Source organism: Amblyraja radiata, chromosome 7, assembly GCF_010909765.2.
Source record: "Amblyraja radiata isolate CabotCenter1 chromosome 7, sAmbRad1.1.pri, whole genome shotgun sequence".
Taxonomy (NCBI): Eukaryota; Metazoa; Chordata; class Chondrichthyes; order Rajiformes; family Rajidae; genus Amblyraja; species Amblyraja radiata.
This window is the reverse complement of record NC_045962.1, coordinates 16,234,531-16,250,812: the sequence shown is the minus strand read 5'-3', so window position 1 is coordinate 16,250,812 and position 16,282 is coordinate 16,234,531. Positions and strand designations below refer to the sequence as shown.

General features: G+C 46.0%; 1 protein-coding gene across 1 annotated transcript in view; it reads left to right on the top strand.

Annotated features, from left to right (window-relative positions):
* The first annotated feature begins 8,921 nt into the window (after window positions 1-8,921).
* Window positions 8,922-16,282, top strand: part of mfsd6 (major facilitator superfamily domain containing 6) — a 61,697-nt gene continuing 54,336 nt past the window's right edge. Inside the window, exon 1 of the mRNA XM_033023761.1 lies at window positions 8,922-9,234. The gene's annotated coding sequence lies outside the window, so the exon portion shown is untranslated. The remainder of the gene's footprint in view (window positions 9,235-16,282) is intronic.

The window sequence follows — 16,282 nt, the reverse complement described above, 5'->3', positions numbered from 1 at the left end:
TCAGCCCACAATGTTTGTGCTGAACATGATGCCAAAATAAAGTCATCTCATCTGCTTGTATATGATCCATATCCCACCACATCCGTGTTCATCTGCCTTCACTACCCCTGGCATCGCGTATCACGTGACCACCTACCCTCTGTGTAAAGAAATTGCTCTGCACATCTGTTGTAAACTTTTCCCTTTTGACCTCTAGCCTTTGACATTTCCACCATAGTAGAAATGTTCTTTCTGTCAACCCTGGCTATGCCATTGTTTATCCTGTCTATGCTGAAAGAAACATATTTATCTCAACAGCCTTGCACTGAATAAAGCATTCCAATTCAGACTTCATCCACATCCTACTTCATATTTTCAGATTTTGCTTTTCCCCCCATTTAACTCCTTAAGGGCCTGTCCCAATTGGGCGTCATTTGCACGTCATTTACGCGACATCCTAAAAATTGGTTGGCGCGTTGTGACGCATACATGGTGCGCGGTGGCCTATGCAGTGACGCGCAATAACGCGCGGCGCCTCAGGTTATTGGGATGCTCAAATTCCGCGCGCGCCACGTGCGTGACGTATCCCCTGCGCACGCTGACATACTGGTGGCGTATGTATAGTGGTGACGCATGGTTACGCATGGTGACGCATGAACGTTGCCAATGCTAATTTATTATGCATCACCGTGCGTCAACGTCCGTAACCATGCGCCGCCCGTATGCCGTCGGCGCCCCATTTGCACGTCATTTGAGCGCTGCACCATGTGACCACCCGGTTATAAAGTGCGCGTAGTCTTGAAAAATGTTCACCACAGTATCTTTGATTTTCACTGGGAAAATCCTTGCCACGGAGATCGAACTAAGTGCGAACAACATCGCAAATGGTTCTCAAAAGAAGCAGGGCCCTCAAGTGCACTTGGCGAGCGACTGTCCTACTGCTAGACAATTTATGCGGGGCAGTCACGCGACTGTCGCGTGTCAGTCACTACCGGCCTGTCGCGTAAATGACGCGCAAATGACGCCCAAGTGGGACAGGCCCTTTAGGATTACAATTAACAATAGCAATGTAGATTACATTGGGATCCCTTTCTGTAATACTGCTAGGATGCCAAAGGGAGATGAGGGCTTTCAATCTATTCAGCATTGATTGCTTCCATTTCCCATTTGGTTACAACACACACATATGAGCAGCAGCATTCTGCTATTATAAGGAGGAATGATTGTCAATTTTTCAGCAACGTTTAATTATCCAAAATGACTTCACAGCCGGCGGGCGAGGACGGGGCCTGTGGTCGAGGACATAGAAACATAGAAAATAGATGCAGGAGTAGGCCATTCGGCCCTTCGAGCCTGCACCACCATTCAATATGCTCATGGCTGATCATCCAACTCATTATCCTGTACCTGCCTTCTCTCCATACCCCCTGATCCCTTTAGCCACAAGGGCCACATCTAACTCCCTCTTAAATATAGCCAATTAACTGGCCTCAACTACCTTCTGTGGCAGAGAGTTCCAGAGATTCACCACTCTCTATGTGAAAAATGTTTTTCTCATCTCGGTCCTAAAGGATTTCCCCTTTATCCTTAAACTGTGACCCATTGTCCTGGACTTCCCCAACATCGGGAACAATCTTCCTGCATCTAGCCTGTCCAACCCCTTAAGAATTTTGTAAGTTTCTATAAGATCCCTCCTCAATCTTCTAAATTCTAGTGAGTACAAGCCGAGTCTATCCAGTCTTTCTTCATATGAAAGTCCTGGCATCCCAGGAATCAGTCTGGTGAACCTTCTCTGTACTCCCCCTATGGCAAGAATGTATTTCCTCAGATTTGGAGACCAAAACTGTACACAATACTCCAGGTGTGGTCTCACCAATACCTTGTACAACTGCAGTAGAACCTCTCTGCTCCTATACTCAAATCCTTTTGCTATGACAGGCCAGCTGAGGTCACCGGAGGTTGGACGTGCTACCGAGAACAAAGGGGGACCTTTGGAGAACAAATTAAATCATTTGTAACTTTGTTGGTGCCCAACATGCGGCGACTCTTTGCATACCTCGAGTATTCAAAACAAAGAATCTCACTGTGACATTCCACATGTGATCTTCTTCTTCGAGTCCGTTGCAATCTCAGATGTCGTTCTGCCAGTATCTGGCGCAGGTCACAGCTGGTCGGGTCGGTTCAGCCAGGTCCTGGGGGCTGCACTGGGGGGCGTCGTCACACTCCAGTAGGTGGGACATTGTCTGTACTGCTCCACAGCTGCATGTGTCTTCTGCCTGGTAGTTCCATGCTTTCATAAGTGCTTTGCACCTCCCCTGCTCCACTCGTAATCTGTTGAGGGTCTTCCAGGTTGGCCATGGGAGGTCGTGCCCGCTGGCGAGGCATTCAGTCGGAGTGCATCCTCTCTCCATCCAGTCGTGGGCTCGTGTGTTGAGCTGGTTCCATTCATCTTTCCAGATGTTGGTCCTTGCTGTTTCTTTGGTTGTCTGGAGAGGTGGGACTGTCTGCAAGAAACTGACTCTGGATTTCAGTCGGGGTGGAGGTGCTGTGTGTCCGTGCAGGGGGTGCCTGGTATCGATCTCCTGTGCTCTCCGCTCGTCTTGGGCGACGATGGATCGTCTGCTATGGGGGGGGGGGGGGGGGGCAATACCGGCTAGGGCGTAGAGGCACGGGACTGGCGTTGTCTTTATGCATCCCGTGATAATGCGGCAGGTGTCGTTGAGGGCTGTGTCAACCAGTTTGGTGTGGTGGGAGCGGCTCCAGCTTGAGCACGCGTATTCAGCTGTGGAGAAGCACAGGGCTAGGGCAGTTGCACGGATGGTTGGTGGATCAGCGCCCCACTTTGAGTTTACCAGTTTGCGCAGGATGTTGTTGCGAGTGTTGACCTTGGCTTTGGTGTTCTGAAGGTGGGTTTTGAAAGAGAGTGTCCTGTCGAGTGTGACTCCGAGGTACACGGGGTGGAAGTGGTTGGAGAGTTTGTGGCCATCCCATGAGACGCTCAGTTGTTTTCCTGCATCTCGATTTTTAAGATGGAAGCTGCATAGTTGGGTTTTTGATGGGTTGGGTTTCAGGTGGTTGTTATTGTAGTAGGTTGTCATCTCTTGGAGGGCGCTTTCCAGGACAGACTCGATCTTCTGGAAGTTCTCCTGTTGGGTGGTGATGCAGAGGTCATCAGCATAGATGAAGCGGCGGCATTGTGGGGGAAGTGGTTGGTCGTTGGTGTAGATGTTGAAGAGGAGGGGGGCCAGTACGCTGCCTTGTGGTAGGCCATTCTTTTGGGCTTTCCATTTGCTCTTCTTGTCGTTTAGTTGAACGAAGAAGCGCCTGTTGTTGAGAAGGCTTTTGATGACTTGGCACAGGTCGAGGTCACCAGTCATGTCAAAAAGTTCCCTGATCATGGTGCGGTGCTGGACAGTGTCGTAGGCAGCGGTGAGGTCTATGAAAGCTGCTCCGGTGATGAGTTTGCACTCAAAACCGTCCTCAATGTGTTGGGTGAGGTTCAGTAGCTGCCCGGCACAGGAGCGGCCAGGGCGGAAGCCAGCTTGATCTTTAGTAAGCTTGGAGTCTATAAGTGGCATAAGTCGTTGGAGTAGTAGCCTCTCGTAGAGCTTGTAGGTGATGCAGAGGAGGGAAATGGGTCTGTAGCTCTTTGGGGATGATGGGTCCTTTCCAGGTTTGGGAATTGCGACAGTCTTGGCCTTTCTCCATGCAGGTGGGGTTGTTTTCTGTGCCATGCATGAGTTCAGCATTGCTAGGAGCCAGGTCTTTGCTTTAGGTCCAAGGTGCTGTATCATTTCCGTCAGTACATCGTCGATTCCTGCTGCTTTCCCAGGTTTCAGCACGCTCATTGCAGCTTCGAGTTCTTCTAGGTTGAAGGGCTTGGTGAGAGCGCTGGCTGGTTGTAGGCGGTCTGTTACCGCTGTCCGGCGGTATTCTCCTGTGGGTCTGCGCCGGTTTTGGCTACGACCGTTTGCCACCAGCTGTGCTGCAACTGAGTTTGCTGTGACTGTTGTGAGCGTGGGCGATGTGGTATGGTCTTCACCGAGGCGGCGGATTGTGGCCCATGCCTTCCTGCTGTTATTGGTCATGTTGGTGTTTTCTATCAACTCCTTCCAGACTTGCCTTTGGTCCTCCCCGACTGTGTTCAACAGGATCTCTCCGAGTTCCATGGTGGTGGAGGAGAAAGGGTCATAGAAACATAGAAACATAGAAATTAGGTGCAGGAGTAGGCCATTCGGCCCTTCGAGCCTGCACCGCCATTCAATATGATCATGGCTGATCTTCCAACTCAGTATCCCGTACCTGCCTTCTCTCCATACCCTCTGATCCCCTTAGCCACAAGGGCCACATCTAACTCCCTCTTAAATATAGCCAATGAACTGGCCTCGACTACCTTCTGTGGCAGAGAGTTCCAGAGATTCACCATCTCTGTGTGAAAAAAGTTCTTCTCATCTCGGTTTTAAAGGATTTCCCCCTTATCCTTAAGCTGTGACCCCTTGTCCTGGACTTCCCCAACATCGGGAGCAATCTTCCTGCATCTAGCCTGTCCAACCCCTTAAGAATTTTGTAAGTTTCTATAAGATCCCCTCTCAATCTCCTAAATTCTAGAGAGTATAAACCAAGTCTATCCAGTCTTTCTTCATAAGACAGTCCTGACATCCCAGGATTCAGTCTGGTGAACCTTCTCTGCACTCCCTCTATGGCAATAATGTCCTTCCTCAGATTTGGAGACCAAAACTGTACGCAATACTCCAGGTGTGGTCTCACCAAGACCCTGTACAACTGCAGTAGAACCTCCCTGCTCCTATACTCAAATCCTTTTGCTATGAAAGCTAACATACCATTCGCTTTCTTCACTGCCTGCTGCACCTGCATGCCTACTTTCAATGACTGGTGTACCATGACACCCAGGTCTCGCTGCATCTCCCCTTTTCCTAGTCGGCCACCATTTAGATAATATTCTGCTTTCCTGTTTTTGCCACCAAAATGGATAACCTCACATTTATCCACATTATACTGCATCTGCCAAACATTTGCCCACTCACCCAGCCTATCCAAGTCACCTTGCAGTCTCCTAGCATCCTCCTCACAGCTAACACTGCCCCCCAGCTTAGTGTCATCCGCAAACTTGGAGATATTGCCTTCAATTTCCTCATCCAGATCATTAATATATATTGTAAATAGCTGGGGTCCCAGCACTGAGCCTTGCGGTACCCCACTAGTCACTGCCTGCCATTGTGAAAAGGACCCGTTTACTCCTACTCTTTGCTTCCTGTTTGCCAGCCAGTTCTCTATCCACATCAATACTGAACCCCCAATGCCATGTGCTTTAAGTTTGTATACTAATCTCTTATGTGGGACCATGTCGAAAGCCTTCTGGAAGTCCAGATACACCACATCCACTGGTTCTCCCCTATCCACGCTACTAGTTACATCCTCGAAAAATTCTATAAGGTTCGTCAGACATGATTTACCTTTTGTAAATCCATGCTGACTTTGTCCAATGATTTCACCACTTTCCAAATGTGCTGCTATCCCATCTTTAATAACTGACTCTAGCAGTTTCCCCACTACCGATGTTAGACTAACTGGTCTGTAATTCCCCGTTTTCTCTCTCCCTCCCTCCTTAAAAAGTGGGGTTACGTTTGCTACCCGCCAATCCTCAGGAACTACTCCAGAATCTAAAGAGTTTTGAAAGATTATTACTAATGCATCCACTATTTCTGGAGCTACTTCCTTAAGTACTCTGGGATGCAGCCTATCTGGCCCTGGGGATTTATCGGCCTTTAATCCATTCAATTTACCCAACACCACTTCCCGGCTAACCTGGATTTCACTCAATTCCTCCAACTCCTTTGACCCGTGGTCCCCTGCTATTTCCGGCAGATTATTTATGTCTTCCTTAGTGAAGACGGAACCAAAGTAGTTATTCAATTGGTCCGCCATATCCTTGTTCCCCACGATCAACTCACCTGTTTCTGACTGCAAGGGACCTACATTTGTTTTAACTAATCTCTTTCTTTTCACATACCTATAAAAACTTTTGCAGTCAGTTTTTATGTTCCCTGCCAGTTTTCTTTCATAATCTATTTTTCCTTTCCTAATTAAGCCCTTTGTCCTCCTCTGCTGGTCTCTGAATTTCTCCCAGTCCTCCGGTATGCTGCTTTTTCTGGCTAATTTGTACGCATCATCCTTCGCTTTGATACTATCCCTGATTTCCCTTGTTATCCACAGATGTACTACCTTCCCTGATTTATTCTTTTGCCAAACTGGGATGAACAATTTTTGTAGTTCATCCATGCAGTCTTTAAATGTCTTCCATTGCATATCCACCGTCAACCCTTTTAGAATTAATTGCCAGTCAATCTTGGCCAATTCACATCTCATACCCTCAAAGTTACCTTTCTTTAAGTTCAGAACCATTGTTTCTGAATGTCACTCATGGTATGCCCTGTGGTAGGCTTTCAGTAGATCGCATGTGATAATAAAGTATCATTCATTCATATTAAATACTTTAATGAATGAATGAATTAATAAGTTTATTGGCCAAGTATTCACATACAAGGAATTTGCCTTGGTGCTCCGCCCACAAGTGACAACATGACATACAGTGACAGTTATGAATGACACATGAAACATTAAATATTAATAATAAAACATTATCGATTAAACATGTGAATTAAATAAAATACCAGGGCAAAAGGAGGCTACAGATTTTTGGTTATTGCGTAGGGCTACCACTCGTGGAAAAACTCGTGTCCTCCGCAAACTTGAGAAGCTTGACAGAGGAGTCTGTGGAGGTGCAGTCCATTTGGAAGTGTAGTCACCCCGTGCACTATATGGCAAGTCCATTTGCACACAGCAGACATCACAGTGGCCAGAAAATTAGTTTTGTGAGTGATTGGGGAATAAATAGGATTTGTTCTTCTTCAAAATCTCTTACTTGTACTTAAGAACCCAAATGGGGTCTTGGTATAATGTGTCGTTTGGAAGATGTACCTTCAACAGTGCAAAGCTCGCTTACTCTGGCAAAGGAAGAAGTCCCTGAGGTTTGAAGGACTGCCAACATACTGTAATTCTGTCATTTGAAAAGGGGAGGTATAAAATGTGTAATTACAAGTCAGTTCATTTAACATCAGCGGTGAACAGAATATTGGAGCAAATTTTTAAAAGGCACAAATCTATCTAAGGCAGTCAGCATCATATTATTAACTTGACTTTATTAACTTGATTCATTTTTTAAAGGAGACTACAAGAAGGGTTGATAAAAATATTTGGTGTCACCTGCATTAATTTTAACAAGTCTTTTAACAAGATTCCAGTCTGGTTAGAAAACTAAAAGCCCAAGGGATTCAAAAGGGAGTGATAAATTGGATCCAAAATGTGCACATTGTCAGAAGGGGTTTTTACGGGGCTCAGTATTGGTCCATTGCGTTTTGCAAAATATATTAATAACATATTGAAAGAAAAAAGACTTGTTAAAGGAGTTTGTGGATGGTACAAAGTTGGTTGTGTGGTTGTCAGTGAGAAGAAAAGCCTCAGATTGCATGAATGTTCTTGTCTGAAACGGGGTTGGCCCGAAGCTTGAACTGCCTTTTAAAAAAAATGTATAACTGTACTTATCCCTTCACGGTATTCTAACACTTCGATAGCCCCCGATAAACTGTGCCAAAATATTACAATGAGAGAAAAGTTGCCCAGATTTTTACAACTTTTCGCCATTTAATAAACCGAGAACAAACTGCCTAGTCCCTGTTACACGGCTTCTTGACCCAACCCTGCTTTTAATTTAGTCCCGTCACGGCTCACATCACTGGTATCTCTTGCATCGCCACTCACACAGGTTAATTTCTTCCATCGAACACAATCTCACAGGCTTTGTTCTTTCTCGCCCTTCCCCCTTCGTTGTAAAACTGGCGCTGCCTTTAATCATTCCCAATTGTGAAGGAAAACCATCGACCCGAACGCCTCCCCAATTCTCTCTCTCTCTCCGTATAGATGCTGCTCAACCCACTGAGTATTTCCAGTATTTTTGTTACGCCTTCATCTCTGCTGAAAATGATTGCAGCCATGACGGGATGACATCTGCAAGAGGCTCCGCCAGTTGACATTGAGTTGCACTCGGTGGGTTGTTGCAAGCAGTGGGTTGTTGCAGGCTAGTGGCCTGTTACGGGCTAATCGGTTGTTACACACTAGTGGGTTTTTGCAGTTTAGTGGGCTAATGGGCTGTTTCAGGCTAGTGGGTTATTGCAAGCAGGGGGTTGTTACAGGCTAGTGGGCTGTTGAAGACTGGTGGGTTATTGCAGACTAGTGGGCTGTTTCAGGCTGGTGCGTTGTTACAGGCCAGTGGAGTCTTACAGGCTAGTGGGTTGTTACAGGCGAGTGGGTTGTTACAGGCGAGTGGGTTGTTACAGGCGAGTGGGTTATTTATTATAGGCTCGTGGGTTATTATAGGCTCGTGGGTTAATACAGGCTAGCAGGCTGTTGTGGACAGTGGGTTGTTACAGGCTAGTGGGCTGTTGCATTAGCGGACCATTACAGGCTAGTGGACCATTACAGGCTAGTGGACCATTACAGGCTAGTGCACCATTACAGGCTAGTGCACCATTACATGCTAGTGAGTTAGTGCAGGTTAGTGAATTTGTTGCAGGCAATAGATTGTTGCATACAGTGGGTTTGTTGCAGGCAGTGGGTTTGTTGCAGGCAGTGGGTTTGTTGCAGGCAGTGGGTTTGTTGCAGGCAGTGGGTTTGTTGCAGGCAGTGGGTTTGTTGCATACAGTGGGTTTGTTGCAGGCAGTGGGGAGTTGCAGTGTAATGGGTTTTTTGCGGGCAGTGAATTGCCAGCGGTGGGTTGTTGCAGAGGGTGGGACCTTGCAGGCGGTGTATTGGTGGCCACTGTGCTCGTTGTCCTGTGTACATTGTGTGTCCTGCTGCACACTGTGCTGCCACGGCGGGTGATGCATTGTTTGGCAGAGTGTCGGGTGTGTCCTGCCTCGCCGATCGCAGGGCCAAGGGTGCAGTGCTACCTTCCTGCCGCTGCAGCTTCACGTTGAAGTTGAGTGAGACAGGTATCAGGGCCCAGCTTGTGTCCGGCTTCAGGTGGCCATTGGAACCAGTCCCCCGCCGAGTGCTTCAACCGAGACAGGTTCCTTTTCTGCGAGGCGCCGCGATGGACACACTCTGCGCTGCTCCGTAGACAGAGGCATTTAGCGAGAGCCTGGGAAGAATCGGCTTCCTTGTACCTTCCTGCTGGAGGTGAGTTCTGTCAACCCCCTGGGTCGAGCCGGTGAGCGCCTACACCGGGAATCAGGTGGGGATGACACCGGGTTTTGCGGTGAGACTGACCCGGGGGACGTTGGTCGGGTCGGGTGCAGAATACGAAGGTCGATTGCTGTAAAAAAATAACTCAAACGGGAAGCAAATGGTCCATCCGCCCAAATGAATGGTGCGCGGTGGTGAAACATGATTCACCGGCCGGCGAGGGAGAGAGAGAGAAGCCGTCACCTCAAAGCTCCTTTGCAAATGAAAGTGGAAATGTAAATTTCAAGAGATGTAATTTTTTTTTTTAATTTCAATTACTTCCAGAACCTGGCGTTATGTGAATTTTTGACTTGCTTTTGGAAACCCTCTTTTATTTCCCGTGAGGGTCAGTCAGTCCAGTTATCCCGGGATATCACCAAGTGTAATGTCTCACAAACCCCTTGCTTGAGTGGTCTTTCTCACGGAAAGAGAGCAATCCGTGTAACAGTGGGCGGGTGCGATGCTCCCTGCTAACGATGTCATCTTCCCCGTTTCCCAAATATACTATTTTTGAGGGATATTAGCCTTGAAATCAGCGTTTGCGCGGTAGTTTAATCCTAAAGTCGAAATTGTGGTGCTTTTGTAAAATAGTGATAACTTTTCCCTTTGTGTTGCCGGTTGGCGAGGACGGTTTGTAACTAATTTGTGATTAACTAACATGGACTTGAATGTACATTTACTGAATGTAAATAGACACAAAATGCTGGAGTAACTCTCAGCGGGACAAGCAGCATCTCTGGAGAGAAGGAATGGGTGACGTTTCGGGTCGAGACCCTTCTTCAGACCTGAATGTAAACCTGGTATTGACGTAACAGCGGTCGGATGGGAGGGGAGGGAAAGTCAGCGGTCTTTGCAGCGTTCAAGGGAGGGGACAGAATGAGTCGGTGATTCACCCAGCTCTATTTATTTTTTGCAGGCTCAGGTCAAAGTACCCAAATGATTTAACGTGGATGTTTAAATGAGGCTTAAGAACAAGTCTTATGTATAAGGATGCAGGAGTAGGCCAACGTTAGACTGTAGCAGGTTTTGCCACTTATCAAGAGTCAAGAGTGTTTTATTGTCGTATGTCCCAGATAGAACAATGAAATTCTTGTTTGCAGCAGCACAACAGAATATGTAAACATGGTACACTGTAAAACAATATAATATCACATTGTGATTTTTACCTCGGCACCATTTTTTGGCGCTATTCCCAAATCCCTTAATTTCCTTTGCATTCAAATCTATGGATCACTTTTTTTTTGGAATGAGCTGAAGGATTTAACCTCCACAATTCTGTTGGTAGAGAATTCCAAAGATTCAGCTCCCTTTGAATGAAGAATTACATGCTCATCCCAATCAGATTCCGAGATTGTGACCCTAGTTATGGACAGTTCAGCCAGGGGGAAATATCCTTCTTGCATCCGGGGGTGGTACAGTGGTGCAGTCACAGAGTTGCTGCCCAACAGCGACAGAAATCCAGGTTCAATCCTGACTACGGGTGCCATCCGTACGGACTTTGTACAATCTCCCTGTGACCGCCTGGGTTTATCCGGGTGCTCCGGTTTCCTCCCACATTCCAAAGACATGCAGGGTTGTAGGTTAATTGGCTTCTGTAAAATTTCCCTAATGTGTGGGATAGAACTAGTGTCCAGCTGATCGTTGGTCAGCACAGACTCAATCGGCCGAAGGGCCTGTTTCCATGCTGTATCTCTAAACTAAACAAGACATCCAGATCTGTGAGCTCTGTAAGAAATGTCTTTGTTTCAATTAGATCATTTTTCATTCTTCTAAAAGGCTAGAGAAACTTGGCTTAGGCTATTCAGTTTCTCCTTGTATGCCATCTTCAGAACTAGCCTGGTGAATCTTATTTTATATTTGTTCTAATTTTATAGCATTCTTGTTTAGTTAAGTAGATTAAAACTGTGTACAGTACTCCAGGTGCAGTCTTACCATGGCCCTATATATTTACAGTAAGCTATCTTTTAACACAGCAAAATGCCATTCCAGGAACCAATCAGATGAATCTTCCTTGCACTGCATATAATCCCTTTGCTGAGTGAATGTTTTTTTTGGATTACGCATGCAAAACCGTATGCAGCACATCAAGTGCATTGTCACCAATGCTTTAAATCAATGCAGTAACATGTACTTCAAAACTGAAATCCACTCATAATAAAGAATAATATGCCATTGGGCAAAAATAAGATTGGTGGAGGAACTCAGCAGGCCAGGCAGCATCAGTTGGGGTAAATGGACAGACAGTGTTGCAGGTCACGACTCTTTTCCATGCCCGAACCCAAAGCATTGTCTGATCATTTCCTCCACAGATGCTGCCTGGTCTGTTGAGTTACTCCAGCACCTTGTTTTTTGCACAAGATTCCAGCATTTGCAGTCTCTTGTATCACCAGCATGCTATTTACCTTCGTAATTGCTTGGAGCACTAGCACATTCGATTTCAGCGACTTGTGTCCCTTTGAACATCAACTTTTCTCACTGTCAACATCTTTTTTTAAAAAACACTCTTTTTCTCTTTTATGCGTTGAAGTGGACACAGATTTTCCTCGATTCAGACAAACCATGATTATTCAGCATTTCAATAACCGGCACATTCCATAGAGTCATACAGCGTTGAAATAGGCCCTTTGGCCCAACTGGCTCACATCGACCAACATGTCCCATCTACACTAGTCCCACCAGCCTGCATTTAGCCCATATCCCTCTAATTCTATCCTATTCAATTGCCTGTCTAAATGTTTCTTAAATGTTCCAATGGTACCTGCCTCCTCTGACAGCTCGTTCCATGTAACTACCCCCCTTTGTGTAAAAATGTTACCCCTCAGGTTCCTATTAAATCATTTCCCCCTCACCTTAAACCTATGCCTATGGTTCTTGATTCCCTTTCTCTGGGTAAAAGACTGTGTGTTCACCCTATCTATTCCTCTCATGATCTTATACACCTGGATATAATCACCTCTCATTCTCAGGTGTACTTCATTTAACAGTTGTCTCATGGATCAGATCTAGCTTGCAGCCCAACAGCATGAACATTGATAGGCCCAGTGCAAATTGGAGGAACAGCATCTCATATTTCGCTTGGGCAGCTTACACCCCAGCGGTCTGAATATTGACCTCTCTCCAATTGACACCCCCCCCCCTCTCCATCCCTCCCCCTTCCCAGTTCTATGACCAGTCTGACTGTCTTCCTCATTACATTTTATCTCTGTTTACTTTGTTGTCAGCTTCTCCTCGCTAACTATGATCTATTCTACATTTTGTTTGATCTGCATCTCTTCTGATGTCTTGTTTTGACTCCTTCCCATTCCATATCGTTGTCTCCCTCTCCCCTAACATTCAGTCTGAAGAAGAGTCTCAACCCGAAACGTCACCCATTTCTTCTCTCCAGAGACGCTGCCTATCCCGCTGAGTTACTCCAGCATTTTGTGTCTGTCTTCGGTGTAAACCAGCATCTGCAATTCCTTCCTACACAGTATGAACATTGAATTCTCCAATTTTAGGTCACCTCTAACAAGTGTCCCTCTTAACACTCTTCCCCCCTCCCCCTCCCCCCCCCTCCCTTTTCTCCCCTGTACCAAACCTGGATTTGCACTCATTTCTTACCTCCTCCTTCCCCTACATTCTTTCCTCTGGCTTCACATTCACTTCAGAGTCAGTATGGAAGTAGTAGTGTGAGAATCTCCAGGTCAACATTGGGTCAGCACCGTGGAAGCTCCCAGACTGGCATTGGATCATCACCACGCAAGCTCCTGGGGCAAGGTCATGTAATTTCCATGAGAGCCTCTGGAGTTAACTGGCATGTTTGATTGACCAACAACTGTAAAGCCATGAAGGTGGTGGATAACCAAACTCTCTTTGTAAAATGGATTGAAACGTACAGAATAGTGAAAGGCTTGGACAGAGTGGATGTGGAGAGGATGTTTCCACTAGTGGGAGAGTCTAGGACTTGAGGTCATAGCCTCAGATTTAAAGGACGTTCTTTTAAGAAGGAGATGAGGAGAGATTTCTTTAGTTAGAGGGTGGTGAATCTGTGGAATTCATTGCCACAGAAGGCTGTGGAGACAAAATTAGTGGATATATTTAAGGCAGAGATAAATAGATTCGTGATTAGGATGGGTGACAGAGGTTATGGGGAGAAGGCTGGAGAATGGGGTTAGAAGGAAGAGATAGATCAGCCATGATTGAATGGCGGAGTAGACTTGATAGGTCAAATGGCCTTAATCTACTATCACGTATGATTATGATCAGTCACATTGTCCTTCCCTCACTCATCTGGTCACTATCCCTTTGATTCCATTCTATATTCTCCTTCTTACTCGGCCTCCCACTTGGATTTGTATCATAAGGAAACTTTCAAATTTGGTCCCCTCAAATCTCTGGTCGACTACTCACGACTAAATAGGCTTCACCCCGCGACATGTTGCCAGGATGTCCCCTGTATGGTCATGAGTCATCTCCTCAGTCGCCCAGAGTCGTAGCATCTCTGCTCGCCGCTGAATTTTCAACATGTTGAACATTTTCACCGACCTGCAACGACCTATAACGGGTGCCGGCAGTTGCCGAAAAAGTGGGACAGGCCCATTAGGAGGCAAGATTTAATATATTCATTCTTAGAATATGGGCAACATTGGAAAAGTTGTCTTTCTTCAGTCTTCAGAAATGGTGCTGGGTCACCATTGATGGCTAGTTCTAAGGTTTGTACCTAGCTATAAGAAGGGAGCAGCAATGAATGTTGTGTGATTTGGAGGTGATGTTGTCCATGCTGGGTCTCTTGCTTGTGACATGGCAGATGGCGGTGGTCTTGAATATGAGATGCACTATTAAAGAAACATTGAATAGTATTGGCCTGGCCTGTGCATCCACTAGCATGTCAAATCTCTTCTTTTAATAAAGGGATTCAGATTGGTCTCGTGTGTGTGGTCACAGGACACATAATTTAGATTCACTCCAAACTATAGAAAGAATGCAATCCATCTCGCCCATACTGCAAGTATAAACTGGTGTTGCCAATAGCCCATGCCTTTGGTTTCTCATTGGATTTACTGAATGGTAACACATGCTACACAATACTCTCATAGATCCACTTGTATGAAATGGATGCTCAGGGTTGCAACAAACCACTGTTGAACATGGCTTGTAGCAACCATTTGAAGGAACTATCTAAGGAACCATCTGAACTCACGTGACCCCATTTTGAGGCCATCTTCCACTCTTGTTTTTTCCCTCCATGCTTAAGTACTTTGTTATTGAGAATTTTTTTTTAAATGTTTATCGCCGTTTTCTTTCTTTTGGAATGTGAAAAATATTTTCATAATTAGTTGCCTCATGATAATCCCTCCTCAGTCTCACGTTTTGGATAAGAGGAGGAGGAGGAGGAGCAGTGGTTGCACCAAAAGGAGAAACGTCCACTCAACATTACTTTCCATGTGGAGCAGCTGGTAGAGCTGCTGTGCCCCAATAGAAACATAGAAAATAGGTGCAGGAGGAGGCCATTCGGCCCTTCGAGCCAGCACCGCCATTCATTGTGATCATGGCTGATCGTCCCCTATCAATAACCCGTGCCTGCCTTCTCCCCATATATCCCTTGACTCCACTAGTCCCTAGAGCTATATCTAACTCTCTCATAAATCCATCCAGCGATTAGGTCTCCACTGCCCTCTGTGGCAGGGAATTCCATAAATTCACAACTCTCTGGGTGAAAAAGTTTTTTCTCACCTCCCCTTAAATGACCTCCACTTTATTGGGTGTGGCTGGATGCTGGACAGTGCTGGAGATACATGTGTCAAAAATGCACAATGGTTGGGGCAAGTGATGAGTCACTGTGGCTGCTTTCCTTCCAAGCACATGGCCAACTTGTCCAATGTAAAGTGGGCCCAATGGCCTCCATTTTGAATAGTTTCATGATCAGCTCTTCAGCTGCCCAACATGACATTTGAGAACTGGAAGTCAGCAGGTATAGAGAAAGATTGCTTTTATATTAAGGTCCACCACCGATTTTCCGGCAACTGGTGATCCGGAAATTCCCTTTAATCCAGACAAAATTACGAGGCCACACTTAAAATCCCCCTCCCCCCGCCCAGAAGTCCCCCTGTAAATGTGGTGCCTAGGCTGTGTGAGGTGGCCAACCTCGACCTCATCGGGACTTCCGCGCCGATCGGAGGATCGAATTTGCCCCCTGCGGCTGGTGCCATGGAACTCCGGTCTGTCCGGAGTTGACAGCTCCGTTCCCATCGCCGACTTCCGAGGCCGACTTTGTGAGCCGGTATCTTGGCTCCCTGGTGGCCTAGGTGGACAGTTCCAGTACCATTGGACTCTTCTCAGAGGCCGTGACCTCCAATGGTCTGGCAAAATGGCTAATCCAGGAAGGCTCTGGAACCAAGGGTGCTGGAACATCGGTGGTGGACCTGTAACTTCTTTCACATCTTTGGGAATTCCTAGCGCACTTTTGAAGTTTAGTCTCACTTGTACTGATGGATATCATGTTAAACTAAGTCCCTCCCAGGTGGATATAAACAATTGTATGGTTCCTTTGAAGAGCTTGGCACACCACCATTGATGGCAAGTATTTATCCTTTGTCAATCACAAAGGTAGATTATTACGTCGTTGTCTCATTCACTTTTATAACAAATCAGCTGCCACATTAAACAGTCGTTACAATTTAAAAGTATATTATATCTAGCAATATTAAATTACATATGGAATATGGAATTACAAGAGACTAAATTATTAGAAACACTCCTCTGAAATAGGCACAATCTGGAATACATTTTTATTCAAACAAAATGCCAAAGTTTTTTAAGGTAAATATGTCTGGAGCGGCTGACATTTCTGAAGAGGTTGCAGCCTCTACTAATACCGATTTACAGTCTGGTCTTTTCCCCATGATTCCACGGACCCATAATCATATGTCTGAATTTTTGCCTTCTTAATTGAGGGTTCCAGTGGTTTAAATATATTCTGAAGAATATGCAAAACCTAAACAACACAAACGGGTATTAGGCATGT